The 22,792-nt window shown below is 45.6% G+C and overlaps 1 long non-coding RNA gene across 3 annotated transcripts in view; it reads right to left on the bottom strand.

Moving 5' to 3' along the window:
• Positions 1–4,278: 4,278 nt before the first annotated feature.
• Positions 4,279–22,792, bottom strand: part of LOC120638056 — a 29,214-nt gene continuing 10,700 nt past the window's right edge. Inside the window, exons 4-8 of one of the 3 annotated variants that reach the window (XR_005659514.1) lie at positions 19,789–19,860; positions 16,242–16,298; positions 8,142–8,264; positions 7,966–8,026; positions 4,279–5,112 (exon numbers count right to left, since the gene is read on the bottom strand). This is a non-coding gene — a long non-coding RNA (uncharacterized LOC120638056). The remainder of the gene's footprint in view (positions 5,113–7,965; positions 8,027–8,141; positions 8,265–16,241; positions 16,299–19,788; positions 19,861–22,792) is intronic. The other 2 variants (XR_005659515.1, XR_005659516.1) reach the window with 2 other exon arrangements.

Raw genomic sequence — 22,792 nt, 5'->3', positions numbered from 1 at the left:
TATCTGTGCTTGGTAGAGCTGACCATGAGAGTTCTGTCAGACGGGAGCTTTCGCTCGCTCAGCGTACCTGTCACCAGGGCCCTCTCAGAGGCGGCCAGTTCAGGGAGGAGGACACTGTACCACCTCTGACCATTGTTTTGATCTTTTGGGAACTTTATCCTGGGGCCTGAGAAGAAATGGGGCCTCAATGTGACAGTGAGGGAAACCAGTGAAAAAAAAAAAGGTAGGATCCTTTTCAGGGCTGGCCAGAAGCGAAAAGGGCTAAAGAGGCTGTTTCCTTTGAAGGCAGTGCCCATTTCAGATTCCCAGGACTGAAAGAAGGAAAGAGAATGAAAAGTTCAGAAGCTTCCAACAGTGGCGGCAAGGTCAGATGTCACCATCTGCCTGCCTTTGTTCACTTTTCTGGGCATTGCTTCCTTCCCCTTCCCTAATCCCTCTCCTCCTCTCCATCGCCTCGTTCCCAGACCATGGTGAATTATCAAAAATCACTGAACCAAAACATCCCAGCACCTTGAGCAATTGAGAGGAAGACAAGCTGCATCAGTTCGGTGAGGAAAGCAACCATCTTTGCAGTTGAGAGGCCCAGACTCCTGTTGGAAATCCAACCAGCTTTACAAGCAGTTACGCTACCGTCACGTACAACCCACACTCCACCTAGAAGGGCAAGATTACCAATGAAAACACAATTACAACTTGTCTGCTTGGACAAGTCACTTCACTTCTCTATGCCCGAGTTCCCTCATCTGTAAAATGGGGATTAAGACTGTGAGCCCCAGTTGGGACATGGAGTGTGTCCAACCTCATTAGTTTGTATCTACCCCAGAGCTTAGTACAGTGCCTGGCACAAGATAAATGCCTAACCAATACCATAAAAAGAAAACAAAGTCCCAGAATGGAGACAACTCATTCATTTTGAGGCAAAGTTCATATTAACACCACTGTTTTGGGTGTGACCCGTGCGAAGCAGCATGACCTTGTGGAAAGAACCTCGGTGAAAGGAGACTTGGATTCCAATCCCTGCTGCAGACAAATCGGTTAATTTCTCTCTCATCTCTAAAATGGGGATTAAAAGTCAGTTCCTCCTGCCCCCGAGATTGCGAGCTCGGTGTGCATCAGGGACTGTGTCTGACCTGATCATTATGTATCTACCCCAGTGCTTAGTACCGTACTAGACACATAGTAAGTGCTTAATAAATACCACAGTTACTTTTAATGTGGCAACAGGATATCCAAGCAGTTGGAATGTGATGAACTAAAAGGAGACTAGCATAAGCGTATTTAAAAAATTGAAGCTGAGGTAAAAGTTCTGTTTAAAAAGATAAGAAATACCAAAGGAGTGACAAGAAACTACTGTTGCAGACAGACCAGCCCATTAAGCAGCAAATGGGACAGTTGCTGGTCTCCTTGAAGGAAGGCTTGGGATATGGGGATCAGCATGGCCTAGTGGATAGAACTTAGGCCCGGGAGTCAGAAGGACCTGGTTTCTAATCCAAACTCTGCCACGTGTCTTCTTTGTGACCATAGACAAGTCACTTGATTTCTCTGTGCCTCAGTCACCTCAACTATAAAATGGAGAATAAGACTGTGAGCCCCAAGTCGGACAGGGACTGTACCCAACTTGATTAGGTTGTGTCTTCTCCAACGCTTAGAACAATGCTTGATACGTAGTAAGCGCTTAATAAATACCATCATCATTATTATTACCCACTGGGTGGTCAGTACTTCAGTGATCAAATATGCAGGAGTTCTTTTACTTCTGTATTGCAAAGTGGGGAACTGAGAGACAAAGAGGGAGAGTGACTGGCAGATTTTCAGTGGAAGGCAGGGGAGCAGCTTCAGATCTGCTCTTCCTCAGCCCTGCTGCATCTTGTTGGAGTGATCCTTCCAGTCTCCAGTGTCTTCTTATGGAGATTTCAGTTAAAAAATGAGGAAAATGTCAACACATTGTTGGTACTCAAGTTTGTAGAGTTGCTTCTATATCTGCAGGCACAGGACAACTAAATTCTCAAAAGTCTCCACTTCATTTTGTAGGTATCAACTCAATCAATCAACAGTTTTACTTAGCTCTTATCCAGTGCCTAGGACTGGGCCGAGCCCTTGGGACAGTACGCTAGAATTAATAGACCCTGCTTTTAAGGAGCTTACAGTCAAGTGGGGTAAACAAATAATAAATCAATTAATTGCATTTAATAATAATAATGATGATGGCATTTGTTAAATGCTTACTATGTGCAAAGCACTGTTCTAAGCGCTGGGGGGATAAAAGGTTAGCAGGTTATCCCACGTGGGGCTCACAGGCTTAATCCGCATTTTACAGATGAGGTAACTGAGGCAAGAGAAGTGAAGTGACTTGCCCAAAGTCACACAGCTGACAAGTGATGGAGCCGGGATTAGAACCCATGATCTCTGACTGCCAAGCCCGGGCTCTTTCCACTGAGCTGTGCTGCTGCTCATGCAGCATGAGAAGAGTACTCCTAAGGGTAAGTGCTCTTATTAAGCACTTACTGTGTACAGAACACTGCACTAAGGATTCAGGAGAGTTCAAAATAACAGAATTTTTTTTAATGGTATTTGTTAAGACTGTAAACCCGTCAAAGGGCAGGGACTGTCTCTATCTGTTACCGATTTGTACATTCCAAGCGCTTAGTACAGTGCTCTGCACATAGTAAGCGCTCAATAAATACTATTGAATGAATGTCAGACACTGTGCTAAGCTCTGGAATAAATGAAAGAAATCAGTGATATTTATTGAGTTCTTACTATGTGCAGAGCACTGTACTGAGCACTTGGGAGAGTACGATATAGCAGAATTAGCCGGCACGTTCCCTGCTCATAGTGACCTTACAAGCTATTCAGGTTGGACACCGTTTCTGTCCCATATGGAGCTCAGTCTTAATCCCCATTTTCCAGGTGAGGTAATTGAGGCACAGATAAATTAAGCAAATTGTCCAAGGTCACACAGTAGACAAGCTAGTCCTAGAAGCAGAATGGCTTAGCGGAAAGAGCCCAAGCTTGGGAGTCAGAGGTCATGGGTTCTAATCCCAGCTCTGCCACTTGTCAGCTGTGTGACTTTGGGCAAGTCACTTAACTTCTCTGTGCCTCAGTTACCTCATCTGTAAAATGGGGATTAAGTCTGTGAGCCCCACGCGGGACAACCGGATTACCTTGTATCTCCCCCAGCACTTAGAACAGTGCTTGGCACAAAGTAAGTGCTCAGTAAATGCCATCATCATCATCATTATTATCAATATTAGACTGTAAGCTCATTTTGGGCAGGGAATGTGTTTGCTAATTCCGTTGTATGGTGCTATCCCAAGCACTTAGTACAGTGCTCTGTACATAGTGTTCAGTAAATACCATTGATTGATTGATTGATTGATCAAAGTGGCTGAGCTGGAAATAGAATCCAGGTCCTCTGCCTCACAGGCCTGTGCTCTATCCACTGCTTCTCTCAGCCACACTGCTTCTTGGCCATGTTGCTTCTCTCAACAGCGAGACATGGTAGAAATGTTCCCTGCCCAAAATGCAGTCTAAATTACCGGTAAGGGAGATCCACGCTGTAAATATAAATCAATCAGTGGCATTATTGAAGGCTTAATTTGTGCAAAGCACAGTGTAAGTGCTTGGTATGGGCATAGGTGCAATGTTGGGAGAGGGCTGTGAGTGCCTTAAGGCTTAGATGATGTGGAAATGCTGATGTGGATATGATATGGACATGGAAGTGCTGATGTGGATACGATTTCATAAGGTTTGGAAGGCAGGTTGAGCCTTCTCTCAGATGTGAAGCAGGAAGGGAGTTGTAAGCAGAAGGAAAGGCACGAATGGGATGATTGCATACCCTCCACATCCAGGAAAGATGAAAATAATAAGCTCATATGGGAAAGCATAATATTTGACTCCAGCAAGAAGACTAATTCTAATCAGCCCAATCATTCAGAATGTAAACCTAACCTCAGCCTTAGGACACAGCCAAAATTAAATTGTGTGGGAATTCACAGGCTCTGGGTTCTAGAATGGGTTTTCTTTTTGTTAAGTCACGTTAAAATGATTAGGCAGAGGCCCGTGTCCATATCACCTTTCCCTTCTTCCTATCTCTAAATTATTTTTGTATCATCTCTCCTGCTAGATACATTGTTACTTGAAGGTAGAAATCATGTCTGCAAATTCTTCTGTATTCACCCAAGCGCTTTGATCAATTCCCTGCCTTGAGTGAGCACTCAGTTAATGCTACTGATTAGTTGATTCAGAGATGTAGAGAGATTCATATCTTAAATATTTTCTTTTTTTGTCTCGCGAAATGAGCGGCACTCCCAAAGAAACACAAGACTTCGTCTCTCACATTGGTCACCGACAGGTCCCCGACATTCCTGCAGATGACACGTCCACCTGTGCAGCATTGTAGAGTTCCATTTCTAAGTGGGAGAGGCAGAGGGGAGCGGGAAAGGGAAGGCAACAGACGTCGTCAGCTTCTGGCCGGTCTCGCTCAGAGATTGATGGCCCTGGAGGGGTCCGTGGTGCGGTGGGAGCCGCCGCTGGGGCCCCAGTGGACAGCAGCTGTTCACACTCCTCTCCTTCGACAGTCTCGCGTTGCCCTTCAGGCGAGCCAAGTGGTTACCACCACCGCTGCTCATCTTCAGCTGCATCCAGGCTGGAACGGGCTTCTCCTGCTTTGGAGTGCACCGGTCTCCCCGGGAGTAGGCCACTTGCTCCAATAAACTCACCGAGGCAGCGTTCAAAAAAATGATGCCTTAAATGCTACCCCCGCCCCCAACTCACCCACTCACCCACGATCACTCATTCTCGCCCACCAACATACACACACACACACACACACACACACAGAGGTCCACACACTCCTGCACGCAATCCAAAACAAGCTGTTAGGGAAGAAATGTTCAGGAAGCTTGGCTGTAATTGTGCAGGTGCGGAGGTTGGAAAGACGCCAAGCCCTGCCGGTGCCATAGGTTTTGCATGAACATTTGTCAGCCTTGAGAAAGTTTTTCATAGAAACACACACACTCACACACACGCGCGCAAGCACACACATAGGTATTTTACTACTTGCCTCTTGACCGTGAATTTCAGTGGGGAGCCAGAAATGCCCGTTTTTGTCTGAAATGGAGAAGAAAATAGATTAATTGATTGATTGAAGGAAATAGAACTGAATAAAGGAAATATAAGAAGTGCAGTTGTCCCTTACGTGTTCTTCCCCCGTCCTCCCCAATTTCACTAATGGATTGTGAGTCCCTCGAGGGCCGGGATCTGTGTCTAATTACCACCTGTATACATTTTCTCAGTGCTTCGTACAGCGCTTTGCACGTAGTAAGTGCTTATCATCATCAGTGTTATTTATTGTGTGCTTACTGTGTGCAGAGCACTGGACTAAGTGCTTGGGAAAGTACAGTATAATAGAGTTGGTAGACACATTCCCTGCCTGTGAGGGGCTTATGTTCTAGAAAGAAGCTTTCTGGAAGCACTTCAAATATAACAGATGAAGTAATAGAATAACGAATCGAATATACAAATGAAAATCCAAATAAAAATATACATGAGTGCCGAGGACAGGAAATGAAATAAAATAAAATGCTAAGGGTTATAGACAATGCAATAAAATTTCCTTTACCCCAGTGACTCTTTTATGGCTGCACAAGAGGTGTGGGGTGGTGCAGGATCCCACAGGAGCTAAGTGGAAATTTAAAAATCTGCAATGAGAGGGAAAGTGTGGTGGCAGGTTTAAAGATGGCGGGGAGAGGAGCTGAAGAGGCTGGGGGAGGGAGGGAGGTTACTTGGTTGCCAGGAGGAATTACCAACTATGGTCAACCCGTTCAGTTCACGTCCAACGGAGTAAAAGTTGGCTACCCTTCATCAATCAATCAATCACATTTAATGAGTGCTTATTGTGTACAGAGCATTATATTAAGCTCTTGAGAGAATACACTGTAATAGAGTCGATGGTGGAATCTACCTCAATGTAAACATATTAATGTAAGGATACTAGTCATTTATAATTAACTGACTTAGGGTAATTCCGGTAACAAAGAGATTCCAGTCTTTATTTAGGAACTAATTCCCCATTTAAAACACTGTTCCTATGAGAAAACTGGTTCCACTTAAGATGCTGTTTTTGGACCCAGTTGGGCTGTAAATCTGAAGACTGCCTGACAGTCAATTGTATTTACTGTACATTTACTGTGTTAAGAACACTCTACTAAGCACATGGGAAAGCACAGGATAACAATAAAGAGACACACTCCCTGCCCACAACAAGCTTACAGTCTAGAGAAGAGGCAGACCTTAATATAAATGATTACAAATATGAATATAATAATAATAATGTTGGTATTTGTTAAGCGTTTACTATGTGCAGAGCATTCATTCATTCATTCAATAGTATTTATTGAGCGCTTACTATGTGCAGAGCACTGTACTAAGCGCTTGGAATGAACAAGTCGGCAACAGATAGAGACGGTCCCTGACGTTTGACGGGCTTACGGTCTAATCGGGGGAGACAGTTCTAAGCACTGGGGTAGATACAGGGTAATCAGGTTGTCCCACGTAAGACTCACAATTAATCCCCATTTTACAGATGAGGTAATTGAGGCACAGAGAAGTTAAGTGACTTGCCCACAGTCACACAGTTGACAAGTGGTAGAGCTGGGATTCGAACTCATGACCTCTAACTCCCAAGCCCTGGCTCTTTCCACTGAGCCACGCTGCTTCTCTATATAAGTGTTGTGAGGCTTTGAAGGGGGGGGGGTGAATAAAAGGAGCAAGTCAAGGTGATGCCAAAGGGAATACCAGGAGGACTTCCCAAACTAAGCCCCTCTTTTCCTCTGCTCCTCCTCCCCTCCCCATCGCCCTACTTGCTCCCTTTGCCCTCCCCTGCCGCCAGAACTTGTGTATATATGTACATATATATAATTCTATTTATTCATATCAATGATATATATATATAATTCTATTTATTTATATTGATGCTATTAATGCCTGTTTACTTGTTTTGATGCCTGTCTCCCCCCTTCTAGACTGTGAGTCCATTGTGGTCAGGGATTGTCTCTACTTGTTGCTGAATTGTACCTTCCAACCACTTAGTACAGTGCTCTGCACACAGTAAGCACTCAATAAATATGACTGAATAAATGAATGAATGTGATGTGCCCTCAATAAAGCTTTGAAGCAGGGGAGAGTAGACCTCCGCCGGATAATTGTCCGCCTGGTAACGGGAGTCATATGGCCTAAAGGAAAAAGCACAGTCCTGGGAATCAGAGGCCCAGAGTGGGAATCTTGTCACTTACCTCTGGTGTGACTTTGAGCAAGTTGCTCCAACTTCCCTGGGCCTCAATTCCCTCATCTGTGAAAAAGGGCTTCAATACCAGTTCTCCCTCCTAATTAGACTGTGAGCCTGGCCCGTGTGGGGGACCTGATTGTAGTGCAACTAGCACAGTGCTTGGCATGTAGTAAATGCTTCACAAATACCACAATTACTGGTTTTAATTGCTTAGAGCTAAACAGTGAGAAGAAAGAAATGTAAGGGTATCACAAGAAGGAGCTGTCCTCATAGGACGTTCTAGAAGCAGAATTTCTAAATATCCAATAAAATCATTCCATCAAGATGAGCGCTTACGGAGCACCTACTGTATGCGGAGCACTGAACTAAGCACTTGGGAAAGTGCGATGAAATAGACGGACATGATCCCCGCCCTCAAATATCTTACATTCTAGCCGGGGTGTTAGGTACTAAAATAATCTAGGAAGCTAAGGATGATGTACTAAAAGATGGCAGAGATGGATTCAGGAATTTATGACAAATTCTAATTGTCTCCCAAGATTATAAGATTAAAAATCTACCATCGTCTAACCCAAACTCAGAATTCGCAGCTACACATATTTGTGGCTTCTACTGTTCAAACATTAATTTCTACCCAGTACTAGGAATGTGAAAATTATACATCACTTATTATTCACCTTCTGTTATTATCAGTCATAGTCCTTTAATATTCATATCCAACTGGTCTTTCTCGGGCATCTAGAAGAATATAATGTGAAACTTTGCTTACACACTCAAAATGTTCAGATGGATTTACAGTTGCTAAATCCCTTGAACTCATGAAGCTTTCGAACATGAGATGACAAATACCTACTGAGGAGCTATACTTGTAGCTGATGATGGGATCCTCCAGACTCAGATGAGCTCTTCCTCTATTATACCGTGGTCATCCAAAACCAAAAAAGGTTTTCACTTGTTTGATCCTACAGACTCAACTCTTAAAACATGAAAAAAAAAAAAAACCACTAGAAGATGTTGGTGATCAAAGAAATCAGTTGTATCTGACTTAACTGACTCACCTAACATACAGGTGAGCCGGGAATGTGTCTGTTGTTGTACTGTACTCTCCTAAGCGCTTAGTACAGTGCTTTGCATAGGGTAAGTGCTCAATAAATACAATCAAATGAACGATTTTCTTTCTACAAAATACGTGATGAGGGCCCAGGAATAGGGACCTTTGTTGCCTCTAGATGGGGCTGTGAGAATTCTAAGGCTCCCTATCCCATCCGACACTATATTGCACCCCCTCCTACCTTACCTTACTAATTTCCCACTACAACCCAGCCTGCATGCTTTCCTCTTCCAACGTCAACCTACTCACTGTACCACAGGCCCGACTCTCTCACTGAAGACCCCTTGCCCATTTCCTCCTTCTGGACTAGAATTCCCTCCCCCTTCCTGACAGACCTCCACTCTCCCCACCTTTAAAGCCTTATTAAAATCCCACCACCTCCAAGAGGCCTTCCCTAACTGACCTTTTTCCTCTTCTCCCTTTCCCTTCTGCATCACTTATGCACCAGGATCTGTATGCTTTAAGCAGATGTGATTCAGTCCACCCTGAACCCCACAGCGTTATGCGCATATCCATAATTCACTGTACTGTCTTTCTCTCGCTCTAGAGTGTCCGCTTCTGGTGGGCAGGGACGTGTCTGCCAACTATGATGTTCATCCCCTTGATTCTATTCATCGCCATTGTTTTTGTCTGTCCGTCTCCCCCGATTAGACTGTAAGCCCATCAAATGGCAGGGACTGTCTCTATCTGTCACAGATTCATACATTCCAAGGGCTTAGTACAGTGCTCTGCATATAGTAAGCGCTCAATAAATACTATTGAATGAATGAATGAACTGTGTTGTACTGTATACTCTCCTAAGTGCTTAATACAGTGATCTGCACTTTAAAGTACTGAATGAATACCATTGATTGATTGTTACATAGGCTCATTGAGCCGGAAGAGTTTTCTGGCCAAGTAGAAACTCATTCTGACTCCAGTTCCAGGTGCTGAGCGAGGATGTTTCACCTTTGACTTTTGTCCATGCCATGGTAGATTAATTAAGAATTGAGAGCAGCAGAACCTGATTATCAGTTACCAGTCCATGTCCGATAATGGTGTCAAATCTGCTCGTCGAGTCACCGATCTGGGGGCTTATTGCCCCTCTCTATACCTCTCCTGCACCTGTCGTGCTGCAATGGGGAAGAAGGATTGTGGAAATGTTGTAGAGGAAAAAGATGACTTTGGAAACAGACTGAATATTGAGGGAGAGAGAGAGAGAGAGAGGGAGAGAGGGAGAGAGAGAGAGAGACAGAGAGAAAAGCAGCGTGGCTCAGTGGCAAGAGCCTGGGCTTTGGAGTCAGAGGTCATGGATTTGAATCCCGGCTCTGCCACTTGTCAGCTGTGTGACTGTGGGCAAGTCACTTCACTTCTCTGTGCCTCAGTTACCTCATCTGTAAAATGGGGCTTAAGACTGTGAGCCCCACGTGGGACAACCTGATTCCCCTGTGTCTACCCCAGCACTTAGAACAGTGCTCTGCACACAGTAAGCGCTTAACAAATACCAACATTATTATTATTATTAAGTCAAGGATAATGCCAGGGTTATGGATTTGAAAGATGAGGATGAGGGTGGTGTGAACAAGAGCGATGGGAAAGTTGGGGGGATGGGAGGATTTAGGAGGGAAGATCACGAGTTCATTTTTGGTTGTGTTGAACTTGAAGTGTTGGCTTGATGTCCACATAGAGAAGTCTTTTGGGCAACAGAAAATGTGAGATTGGACATACAGAGAGAGGTCTGGGCTTGCAAGATCATTTAGGCGGATGATCAGCATAGTGGGGGTAGCTAAAGCTGTGGGAGCAGATGAATGCCCTGAGGGAGGGAGCACAAGTGAGGAAAACAGAAGAGCCAGAACAGTTTGAAGGGATGAAAGGTGGAAGAGGAGACTGGTAAAGAGACTGAGAAAGAGCATCTGGCAAGATCAGAAGAAGGTCAGGAGAGAGCAGTGTTGGGAAGCCTACATTACATCACATTATCCAGGGGAGAGAAGGGTCAAAAGTACCAAAGTCAGCTGACAGCTCCACAAGGATTAGGATGGAATAAAGGCTGTTAAATTCAGAGAGGAAATACACAGTGGTAACTTTGGAGAGTCAGTCAGTCATATTTATTGAGTGCTTTCTGTGTGCAGAGCATTGGACTAAGCGCTTGGGAGAGTACAGTATAGAAATAGACACATTCGCTGCCCACGATGAGCTTACTGTACTGAGTGCAATATCTGTGGAGCAAACCAGATGGTAATTGATCAAGGAGGGTGCTGAAGAAGAGAAAGTGAAGGCAGGGGGTTTGTAGAACCCTTTCCCAGAGTCTGGACAGGAACGGTTGCAGGGAAACGGGGTGGGTCCCGAGCGATCAATCGAAGGCTTTTTAAGTACGCGACAGGAGTGAGCATGCTCGAAGGGGGGTGGGAAGGAGCCATCAGAGTGGGACTGGTTGCAGAAGGGACATAGGGAGGGAAGGAAGGTGGGAGCGACAGGAGTGAGCATGCTCGAAGGGGGGTGGGAAGGAGCCATCAGAGTGGGACTGGTTGCAGAAGGGACATAGGGAGGGAAGGAAGGTGGGAGCAAGGGCTTTTCGAAAGTGAGAAGGTGAACTCTGTGAATAAAAGTAGCTATTTGTTCATTAGTGCCAAAGATTGTAACGAAGTGTACAGGTGATAAGAGAGGCTGTCAGACTGACAGCAATTGGGTTCTGTGACCCATCAGAGGACGGCATCTAGGAGGAGGTGGGACTTTAGGAAGGCTTCAGAGTTAGGGAGTTCTGTGGTTTGGTCATTCAGTGGAGGAGGGAAGTAATGGCTGGGAGAAGAGTATGAATAAAGGGTCAGAGGGGAAATACGACGGAGAGTCAGAAGGGAAATGAAGAGTGGGTTTAGTTGTGACTTTCCTTTGTGGTAACTTGAATTCATTGCAACTTTTCGGGTTAGCCGTCTTCGGCTAGCACTCAATATCACTGTTTAATTTTCAAAAATATAAATGCAGATTTCTGTCTACCCAGTTACTCTCTCGAACTGCATCACGCCAAGAAGCACAACATCGTAAATGTCATTTACCTATACAGCTCGTTGGCTCTACCTCTTTTTGATTTGAGGTGGAGTTTTTGAAGTGCATTGAACTGCACAGTGAAGTTCTCTTTCGGTGCAGATTTTATATATGTGACATCTCAGCCCACACAATCCACCTGCTTGCCTCTCCACTTCATCTTTAACAACGGGCATTTCTAACAGTGGTGCTGACTCTGGCCTATTTACTGGAGCAGAAAGCAACGGGATAGTTCTGAGCTCCCCGCCCTCTCAGGAAGTCCGCTCCTTGCCAACTGCCCGAGGGATGGGGTCCTTGCCCTCCTGCCCTCTCGGATGAAAGAGAGGGCCCCGGGCACTGGAACTGTAGCAAGCAGGCGGGGAAGTAAACAAGGCAAAATGATTGGTTGCGTTTTTAATATCCAAGGAAGTGAAAATATCCACAGCGCGCAGGTGTTCTCTTAACATTTTAGTTTTACTTCTGCATTGTTGAAAATAACTTTCTGATCTTTTTTAGAGTCAAGGGACTTGAGAGGGCAAAGCCGAACGATGGCTCATTAGTATAACAGCCTCTGGGTCAACCAGATTACCCCATTTGGAAACTGATTTTATACACTTAGAGTTCAAAACCCGTTTGAAAGTGTCCCTCTCTCTCTTCTTCTCTCTCCCTCCATCTATGTGTGTCTGTATACAGTGGAAAAATGGTCTGGATAGTGCACACCACTATACTAAGAACTTGAAGAAGTACATTACATTAGAGTAGGTAGACATGATAGCTGCCCACAACGAACTTACAATCAACAGGAGGAGTTTATCCAGATCTCTTGTATCCTCTCGCATGGCTGCGTAAAACAGGTTGAACAGAACCTAGCCCACTTCACATGTCAGCTCTTCTCCACTGACAGTGGAGAATGATGGCTCACTTAGGCCCCCTTGACTCTATTCCAGACATCCATGCCATCATGTAACAGTCTCAGAATCAGGATGAACTCTTCAGGGTAGCCAACCTTTCTCAGAAGTTTCTGGAGCCCAAATCTGCTGATCGTACCCAACGGTTTGGTCCGGTATAAGGAAACTGTGTAGAGGTTCTGGATCTCTGCACTTCTGCTCCTTGCACGTCTCCTGAATTTGATGCAAGATCCTGTCTGCTGTGCCGCGCTGAGGACCAAAGCCTGAGAAACTGACTTTGCTGAGAAACATCAATTGCACTGGCAGAATCTTACAGGGCCGGAGAATTCAGACAAGAGGAAGCCTGGCCTATGAGGCCCAAAAACTCGGAGAAAAGCAGTGTGGTCTAGTGGATTGTGTTCTGTGTGGCCTTGGGTAAATCACTTCACTTCTCTGGGCCCCAGTCATTTATTCTGTAAAATGGGTATTAGGACTGTGAGCCCTATGTGGGATACGGACTGCGTCCAACCCGATTACCTTGTATCTACCCCAGTGCTTAGTACAGTGCTCGGCACATAGTAACTGCTTAGCGATACCACAGTTACATGCCTTAGTGGAAAGAGCACGGACTTGGGAGTCAGAGGTTGTGGATTCTAATCCCGGCTCCACCACTTATCAGCTGTGTGACTTTGGGCAAGTCGCTTCACTTCTCTGAGCCTCAGTTATCTCATCTGTAAAATGGGGATTAAAGCTGTGAGCCCCACGTGAGGCAACCTGATTACCTCGTCTCTACCCCAGCGCTTAGAACAGTGCTTGGCACATAACAAGTGCTTAACAAATATCGTTATTATTATATAAACAGAATGATGCATGACGAGTACTAGAGGTCAGACTTAATCAGTAATTGTGGGCAGAGCTGATGAAACGCTTAAGTGGTCTGCAAGGTCTTCCCTGTTTGACACAGAAGCAAATCAGACCGATGCAGAAGGGAGAGAGAGAAAAAGAAATGAGGGCTTAGTCAGGGAAGGCCACTTGGAGGAGGTGTGCCTTCTTTAAGGCTTTGAAAGTGGGACGAGTAATTGTCTGTCATATATGAGGAGGGAGAGGGTTCCAGGCTAGAGGCAGGGTATAGGCCAGAGGTCAGCAGCGAGATAAACCAGAACAGAGCTACAGGGACAAGGTTAGCTTTAGAGGAACGAAGTGTGTGGTCTAGGTTGTAAAAGGAGAGAAATTAGGTGAGGTAAGTGAGGTGAAGTACTTAATCCAGGCACTTAAATACTCAATAAATACCACTGATTGATTGCCCCCAAAGAATCTGCCTTTCATTCAGCTACAACAGTACTTTTTGTTGCAATTCAGTACAGAAGCGGATGAGCATTAGGGTGAAGTTGTGGAGGTAGGATTTTTTGCTTGGCATCTCTTGGTAGATGATCTCTAATCAAACCTCCTGATCGGTCCAGGCATCAGCTGGAGTGTCTGCTTCTGCAAGGGGTGCTTGTGGTCCTGACTGCTTTTGTACCCCCACGGATAACCTCCACTCAAGAGCTCTCTAAGGCTAGGAGCCTGGGAGAGAAGTACCAGGAGCTGCAAATGTCCAGGATCCTGGCAATTGATCAATCACTCCCTCATATTGGCAATCAATCAAACACATGTGGTGGCCAAAGGATTGTGGGGGCGGACTTTGATCGATTAATCAGTCACTCGTAATTATCGAGCATCTACCATATGCAGAAAACTATAGGTAACAGAGGAGTACCACGGCTCAGTGGAAAGAACATGGGCTGGGGAGTCAGAGGTCATGGGATCTAATTCTGTCTCCACTGCTTATCAGCTGTGTGATTTGGGGCAAGTCACTTAACTTCTCTGGGCCTCAGTTACCTCATCTGTAAAATGAGGATTAAGACTGTGAGCCCCACGTGGGACGACCTGTCCAAAAGGCACAGGGAAAACCCACATTCCCACAGAACTGACGTGGATGTTCAGATGACATTAATTGGAGACTTTGAGAGTCAAGGGCTTGGCAATTACAAGGACACCCCTTGATGGGTGACAGCTGGATGGTACAGTGGTGGCGCTTTGCTGTAAACCCTTTGGCCTTCAGGAAGTCCTGCAAGCAGAACAACTGCGTGCACTTTGCAATTCACTGCACTCCTGTCTGACTACTCGTTTGTGGCACTCCAGGCCCCAGAGGGTCAAGCATGGACCAGATAATGTGAGTGGGACTGTGCAAACCCCTGGCACTATCATCAATTCTTTTTTTTTTTTAAACGGTATTTGTTGAGCATTTAGTATGTGCCCCTCACAGTACTAAGTGATAGGGTAATTAGAAGGTAAGCAGGTTGAAAATCATCCATAACCCCCATGGAGGATCACACTCTTATTCCCCATTTTACAGATGAGGTAACTGAGGCCCAGAGAAGTTCATTCATTCATTCATTCAATAGTATTTATTGAGCACTTACTATGTGCAGAGCACTGTACTAAACACTTGGAATGTACAAATCAGTAACAGATAGAGACAGTCCCTGCCCTTTGACAGGCTTACAGTCTAATCGGGGGAGACAGATAAAAACAATAGCAATAAATAGAATCAAGGGGATGAACATCTCATTAAAACAATAGCAAATAGAATCAAGGTGATGTACATCTCATTAACAAAATAAATAGGGTAATGAAAACATATACAGTTGAGCGGGTGAGTACAGTGCTGGGGGGAGGGAAAGGGAGAAGGGGAGGAGCAGAGGGAAAGGGGGGGGAAAGAGGGCTTAGCTGAGGAGAGGTGAAGGGGGGGGCTAGAGGAGGAGCAGGGGGAGCAGAGGGCAAAGGGGAGCTCAGTCTGGGAAGGCCTCTTGGACGAGGTGAGCTTTAAGTAGGGTTTTGAAGAAGGGAAGAGAATTAGTTTGGCGGAGGTGAGGAGGAAGGGCATTCCGGGACCGCGGGAGGACGTGGCCCGGGGGTCGACGGCGGGATAGGCGAGAACGGGGGACGGTGAGGAGGTGGGCGGCGGAGGAGCGGAGTGTGCGGGGTGGGCAGTGGAAAGAGAGAAGGGAGGAGAGGTAGGACGGGGCAAGGGGATGCAGACCCTCGAAACCTAGAGTGAGAAGTTTTTGTTTCGTGCGGAGGTTGATAGGCAGCCACTGGAGGTTTTTAAGAAGGGGATTGACATGCCCAGAACATTTAAGTGACTTGACCAAGTTCACACAGCAGACAAGTGGCAGAGCTGGGATTAGAACCTAGGTCCTTCTGACTCCCAGGCCCGTGCTCTATCCATTAAGCCACACTGCTTTCTCTGGGCCACACTGCTTCTCTTCTGTGCAGGTTTGAAGCCTCTAAGTCTCAGTCTTCTCACCGCTCCCAGTGAAAGACTTCGTCAATTTGTCTCCTCCCCACTTAAGTTATGAAGATTGACATTTGGTCACGTTCCACGTTATTCCATCAAATACTTATCTTTTTATAAATTGTGTGTTATATTAATTGGATTGATTTTTTTAAGTGTAAGAAATGGAGCGGAGTTAGACAACCACTTTGCCATCTGCCTTACTTTAAAAATCCAAATGAGGTTGAAAAACTGAAAAATACATCCGGTTGTGTTATAATGAATTAATTTACAAACATGAAGGCAAAAAAATTAAAATGATAAGTAAAGTTATTTTCATCCGTCGCTGTAATTGAAGAAACTTAGCAAGTGGGATGACGCACGGGGAGAGCGACATATGTCCACTAGCCAGTCGATCTCAGTCTGCCCTTCTCTGTTTTTTTGTCTATACCTCTTTCTTTTTCTCTCTTTCTCTTTCTTGACATTTCTCTCACTCTCTCTGAATGAGATACGTATACATAATCATTTACATAGCGATATTTTCCATTTTTGAAGCTGACATTACTGACGGTGAGATCCTACCCCTATAGGAGAGTGTGGCTTAAAAATCTGACGCCTAACCAACGAAGACGCACTGCTTACACGTGAAGAAAGATCCACGTCGTCTTGATGGCTTCGGTTGTTCCTTACGGGGATTCTCTGCAAGGTTAAAGGTCAGAGGAAACAGTCTCAAGGTGAGCCACTTGGGGTTCGGTGAGGCCGGCAGACGACGTTTGTGCTCCTCCCCTATCCCGTCCTCGATTACCACAGACAAGCACTAACACCTACCGAGCCCTTGGTGTGCCTGATCCTATATACAAAGCCTGACAGGGAGTTAGAGAGGAAGAAAAAAAGGCATGGTCTAAGAACTCTGTTTGCCAAGTTTAGGCTGACCATATTGTGTTTTTCTGGAAATTGGGACGATAGACTATCACCTCAAATTTTCTCTTCCCTTGGCTCCCTGGTGAAAAAGATGGTTACTGCAGCTGCTGAAGATAATGATCCTGGAATCAGACTCCTAGTGGTAAAGAAATCTCTTGATCACCTAGGGGAAAAGTAGGCCAGAGAAATGAGGGGTAGTGACTTATTTGAGGTTTTATGGTTGAAATTTACTTTCCCACTTTTGAAACCTTTTCCAAGTGAAAACCTAGGAGGAGAAAGTACCCCTGTCTTGCAATCTAGGGTCTCCGGCACATGATAAACAACCTTTATTAAGTTCTTCAAGCAGTAAGGGACTATCCTTCTGGCTATCTCATTTGGTGATTTACTTCTGAGGTTGGGGTTTTAATCTGAATCTTCTGTCATATTCCTTTTTGAGGAAATTTTCCTGAACAAAATATTTGTTCATTCAATTCAATCCTATTTATCAAGCACTTGGAAGAGTAGAGTATAACAATATGCAGGCACATTTTTGCCATTGTATTTGGGGAAGAGTCTCACCTAGGTTTAACGTTGCTATTTGTTAAGCGCATACTATGTGCAGAGCACTGTTCTAAGCGCTGGGGTAGTTTCAGGGTCATCAGGTTGTCCCACGTGAGGGCTCACAGTTAATCCCCATTTTACAGATGAGGTTACTGAGGCACAGAGAAGTTCAGTGACTTGCCCACAGTCCCACAGCTGACAAGTGGCAGAGTTGGGATTAGAACCCATGAACTCCAACTCCCAAGCCCGGGCTCTTTACACTGAGCCAAGCTGCTTCTCTAGAGGTTTCTGAGGGCTTCCTTTGGAATGCTAGCCACACTGTTCTAAGCACTGGGGTAGATTTGAGTTAATCAGGTAGGACATAGTACCTGTCCTACCTGGAGCTTACAGTCTAAGTAGAAGGGAGAATAGATTTTGAATCCCCATTTTACAGTTAAGGAAATTGAGGCACTGAGAATAATTATAATAACTCTGGCATTTGTTAAATGCTAACTGTAAGCCTGTCAGTGGGCAGGGACTGTCTCTCTCTGTTGCCGATTTGTATATTCCAAGTGCTTAGTACAGTGCTCTGCACATAGTAAGTGCTCAATAAATGCTATTGAATGAATGAATGAAATACTGTACTAAGCGCTGGAGTAGATATGAGTTAATCAGATCCTATATGAGGCTCACAGTCTATCTAGGAGGGAGAACAGGTATTGAATCCCCATTTTGTAGATGAAGGAACTGAGGCACGGAGAAATTAAGTGACTTGCCCAAGGTCATACAGGAGGCAAGTTGCAGAGCTGGGATTAGAACCTAGGTCCCCTGACTCCTAGACCTGTGTTTCTTCCACTTGTCCATGCTGCCTCCCACTAAATGGTCTGCGTGGAGTAGGGCTGGTAACCCTATTCTTCCTTCTGGGTATGTCAGCAAGGAGACACCAAACTCAAAATACTAAATCTAAATCGCCTCAGAAATGTCAGTCCACTGTGCCGACTGAAGACACAGTCTACAACAAAGAACCTGTTAGCAACAAGAATGTAGCCTTGCCCTGACTCCTCGACAGAAATTTAAAGTACCAAGTTTTAGCACCAAGATATCTAATGAAAAACTGATTTATAATAATTACGGTATTTGTTAAGCGCTTACTATGTGCCGAACACTGTTCTAAGTTCTGATCTTTAGTAGAGGATTGATAAGATGAAGCCTATCTGAAAAATAAATCTTTCATTTTAAATTTACCTATGACAATAGTAATAAATATGATCGATCGATTGAACTGAGTGGAATGAAAGCAGAACTGCTTAGGTTTACGTTTCATCGCACGCAGTTTACAACTATTCGGAAGCTGGGGTGTGAATGGCACCTTAGAAAAGATGGATCTTCGTGGCTCATGCTCTCACAATCCGGGTCAAATCCCACCTCTGGTTGACAAAAGGTGAGAGTGCTGGTCTGAGATCCAGTGAGCTGCTACCTTGCTCTCCATCACCTGGCCCCCTCCTACCTCACCTCCCTTCTCTGTTTCTACTGCCCGCCCCATACCCTCCGCTCCTCTGCCGCTCGCCTCCTCCCGTCCCCCGTTCACGCCTATCCCGCCATCGACCCCTGGCCCACGTCCTACCTCTGGCCTGGAATGCCCTCCCTCCTCACATCCACCAAACTAACTCTCTTCCCCTCTTCAAAACCCTACTGAGATCTCACCTCCTCCAGGAGGCCTTCCCAGACTGAGCCCCCCTTCCCTTCTGCTTTCTCTCTCCTCCCCGCCCACCCTCTGCTCTTTCCCCTTCCCGTCCCCTCAGCACTGTGCTCGTTTGTATATATTATTACCCTATTTATTTTGTTAATGAGTTGTATATCTCCTTGATTCTATTTATCTTGATGATGATGTCTTGTTTTTCTTTTGTTCTGTTTTGCTTTGCTGTCTGTCTGCCCCCCTTAGACTGTGAACCTGTGATTGGGCAGGGACTGTCTCTATCTGTTGCCGAATTATACATTCCAAGAGCTTAGAACAATGCTCTGCACATAGTTAGCACTCAATAAATACTATTGAATGAAATGAAGTTCTGTTGGACAAAACAGCTATCTCTCATTAGAGAAGCAGCATGGCCTAGGGGCAAGAGCACAAGCTTCAGATTCAGAGGTCGTGGGTTCTAATTCCGGCTTGGCACCTTTTCTGCTGTGTGACCTTGGGGAGGTTACTTCACTTCTCTGTGCCTCATCTGTAAAATGTAAAATATAAAGACTGTGAGCTCATATGGGGCCGGGACAGTGTCCAACTTGATTGCCTTATATCTAGCACAGTGTTTAGAACAGTGCTTGGCACATAGTAAGTACTTATCAAATACCAGAATTATTATTGTTATCATAACCTTTTCCCACTGTCATTAGAACAATAAGACTAGATAAGATTGCTTGGCTGGGAAGAGGTAAGGCCATTTTCCCCGTCTCAATGGGAAGGACAATTTGCCCAATTCTTTCTCCGGAAGAGTATTTTCATGCATCGTTGAAGGTACTGAGCATAGGCACTTTCTAAATGCAAAGTTCTATTAAACTGGTTGTGATTTTTCCTGGGCAATCTAGGGATACTCTGGAGATCATTCATCCCTCCAAGAACTGTTCTAAACCTCATTATGTTCCGGGCTAGCGCTGTTTTCCAGCTCCCTGTCAGATGGCTCGGAATGCAGCTGCTAATGAACTGCAAACCATCCAGGGAATAACTGGTGGCCTCGCATTTCACATCACAAACCTGGAGATCCAGGGCTTTCCAAATAACGAAGGGTCTCGGAGTGGGGATTCTTCATCTTTGCGGTGTTTAAAGCTGGGCACGTAATTATCCAGTTGAATACAGCAATAGGAAAGCAAGAGAAGGTAAAGTGAATGTAAATATTGACGGCGTACAGGCACAGTAAGTCCGTCAGGACCTTCCATCTCCCTGAAAAGTTAAAGTTGGGATTCTATTTATGTTTGGTTTGCATCCCGAGTTAAAAACAACCATAGGAATGATACATCAAAGGTGCATAACCGGCCGTTGGATGACAATAATGTTGGTATTTGTTAAGCGCTTAGAACACTGTTCTAAACGCTGGGGTAATGATAATGATAATGTTGGTATTTGTTAAGCGCTTACTATGTGCAGAGCACCGTTCTAAGCGCTGGGGGAGATACAGGGTCATCAGGTTGTTTCTACAGAAACGCTCTGGGCATGTCACCCCCTCCTCAAAAACCTCCAGTGGCTGCCTATCCACCTTCAAATGAAGCAAAAACTCCTCACTCTTGGCTTCAAAACTCTCCATCACCTGGCCCCCTCCTACCTCACCTCCCTTCTCTCCGTCTACAGCCCGACCCGCACGCTCCACTCCTCTGCTGCCGCTAACCTCCTCACTGTGCCTCCTTTTCGCCTGACCTGCCATCAACCCCCGGCCCACGTCCGACCCCTGGCCTGGAACGCCCTCCTTCCTCACATTCACCAAACTAGCTCTCCTTCCCCCTTCGGAGCCCTACTGAGAGCTCACCTCCTCCGGGAGGCCTTCCCAGACTGAGCCCCCGTGAATGTGTCCCACGTGAGGCTCACAGTTAATCCCCATTTTACAGATGAGGTAACTGAGGCACAGAGAAGTTAAGTGACTCGCCCACAGTCACACAGCTGACAAGTGGCAGATCTGGGATTCGAACTCATGACCTCTGACTCCCAAGCCCAGGCTCTTTCCACTAAGCCACGCTGCTTCTCTAATGTCCCAAACTCCATCATTCATGGGAAGATGCCGTAACAGCTGAGAAGTAAGAAGCAGTGTGTTGTAGTGGAAAGAACGGAATCCTGGGAGTCAGAGGACCTCAATTCTAATCCTGGAACTGCCCAAGTGCTCTGCCCAATTGAGTAAGAGCTTGGGAGGGGACAGTATAGTAGAGTTGGCAGGCATGTTCCCACCTAGAGCAAGATTATAGTCTGAGGGCGAGACAGACATTAATATAAATGATTTATAATACATAATTTAAAGATATGTACCTAAGCGCTATGGGTTTGAGGGTGAGGCGAACATCACTGGATGCCTTAAAGGTCACAGATTCAAGTGCAATTCATTTTGAGAACATGTTTCCCAACAGTCTTGTAATGACTAAGGCATGTATTTTGTTTTACTTTTTTTTACAAAAAATAATCCTTCCTTCATTCATTCATGCAATTGTGTTCATTGGGCGCTTACTGTGTGCAGACCACTGTACTAAGCACTTGGAAAGGACAATTTGGCAACAGATAGGGACAATCCCTACCCAACAACGGGCTCACAGTCGAGAAGGGGGAGAGAGACAACAAAACAAAACAAGTAGACAGGCATCAATAGCGTCAAAATAGATAAATAGAATTATAGATACATACACCTCATTAATAAAATTAATAGAATAATAAATATGTACAAATATACACAAGTTCTGTGGGGCAGGTAAGGGGTAAAGCAGAGGGAGGGAGAAGGGGTGATGGGGAGAGAGGAAGAAAAGGGGGCTCGGTCTGGGAAGGCCTCCCGGAGGAGGCGAGCTCTCAGTAGGGCTCCGAAGGGGGAAGGAGAGCTAGTTTGGTGAATGTGAGGAGGGAGGGCGTTCCAGGCCAGGGGTCGGACGTGGGCCGGGGGTTGATGGCAGGTCAGGCGAAAAGGAGGCACAGTGAGGAGGTTAGCGGCAGCAGAGGAGTGGAGCGTGCGGGTCGGGCTGTAGACGGAGAGAAGGGAGGTGAGGTAGGAGGGGGCCAGGTGATGGAGAGTTTTGAAGCCAAGAGTGAGGAGTTTTTGCTTCATCTGAAGGTGGATAGGCAGCCACTGGAGGTTTCTGAGGAGGGGGGTGACATGCCCAGAGCGTTAGAAAAGATCATCCGGGCAGCAGAGTGAAGTATAGGCCCAAGAGGGAAGAGACAGGAGGATGGGAGATCAGAAAGGAGACTGAGGCGGTAATCCAGTCGGGTTATGATGAGAGATTGTACCAACATATTGTACCAACAAAATATATGCCGTGGTTATTAAAACAGTGCCTCAGACCATGCTTCATCCTAGTTGAAAACTAGGAATCACCTGTTGATTGATTCACTGGTATTTATTAAGCCCTTATTATGTGCCAGGCACCGTACTAAGCACTGGGATAGATACAAGATGATTGGGTAAGACACAGTCCCTGTCCCACACAGTGCTCACAGTCTTCATCCCCATTTTACAGATGAGGTAACTGAGGCACAGAGGAGTTAAGTGACTCACCCAAAGTCAAACAGCAGACAAGTGGCAGAGCCGGGAATTGAAACCCATATCCTCTGACTCCTAGGTGCATGTTGCAATCAAGGAAGGGGTGAATCTCTCTGAGTCAAAGCTTCATACGGAATCAGAGACAAGGCGGCAAAAGAGAAAACAGCTCCCGGCATGGCAGACCTTAAACGCAACATCAACAGCAACGGAAGGGTCGGCCTTTTTGGTTGCACAGTGTGGCCAGGACCTTGTCAATATTTTCCTTCACAGTGTGGTCCCATTTCCTCCCCAAAGTGCTTAGTGCCATTTTCAGGTCCGCCTCTTTTTGAGGTCTCTGCTCCCCCAATCTCTCTGGCCGCACAAAAGCCTGGTCTGTCCGCTGCTGCCTCCTACCCACTCACCTCAATCATGCCCCAATAGCTGAGGTTGGCTACATTGTGTCTTAGGAATGTTTCTTCTGTCACCCTAAACTGACCCCAATGGCACAGAGCTTTACATAAGCTTTAAATATCTCCCGACTGCTAACCGCCT

This window comes from Ornithorhynchus anatinus, chromosome X1 (assembly GCF_004115215.2).
Source record: "Ornithorhynchus anatinus isolate Pmale09 chromosome X1, mOrnAna1.pri.v4, whole genome shotgun sequence".
Taxonomy (NCBI): Eukaryota; Metazoa; Chordata; class Mammalia; order Monotremata; family Ornithorhynchidae; genus Ornithorhynchus; species Ornithorhynchus anatinus.
Note: the sequence above shows the minus strand (reverse complement) of the source record. Positions and strands in the feature narration are given on the sequence as shown.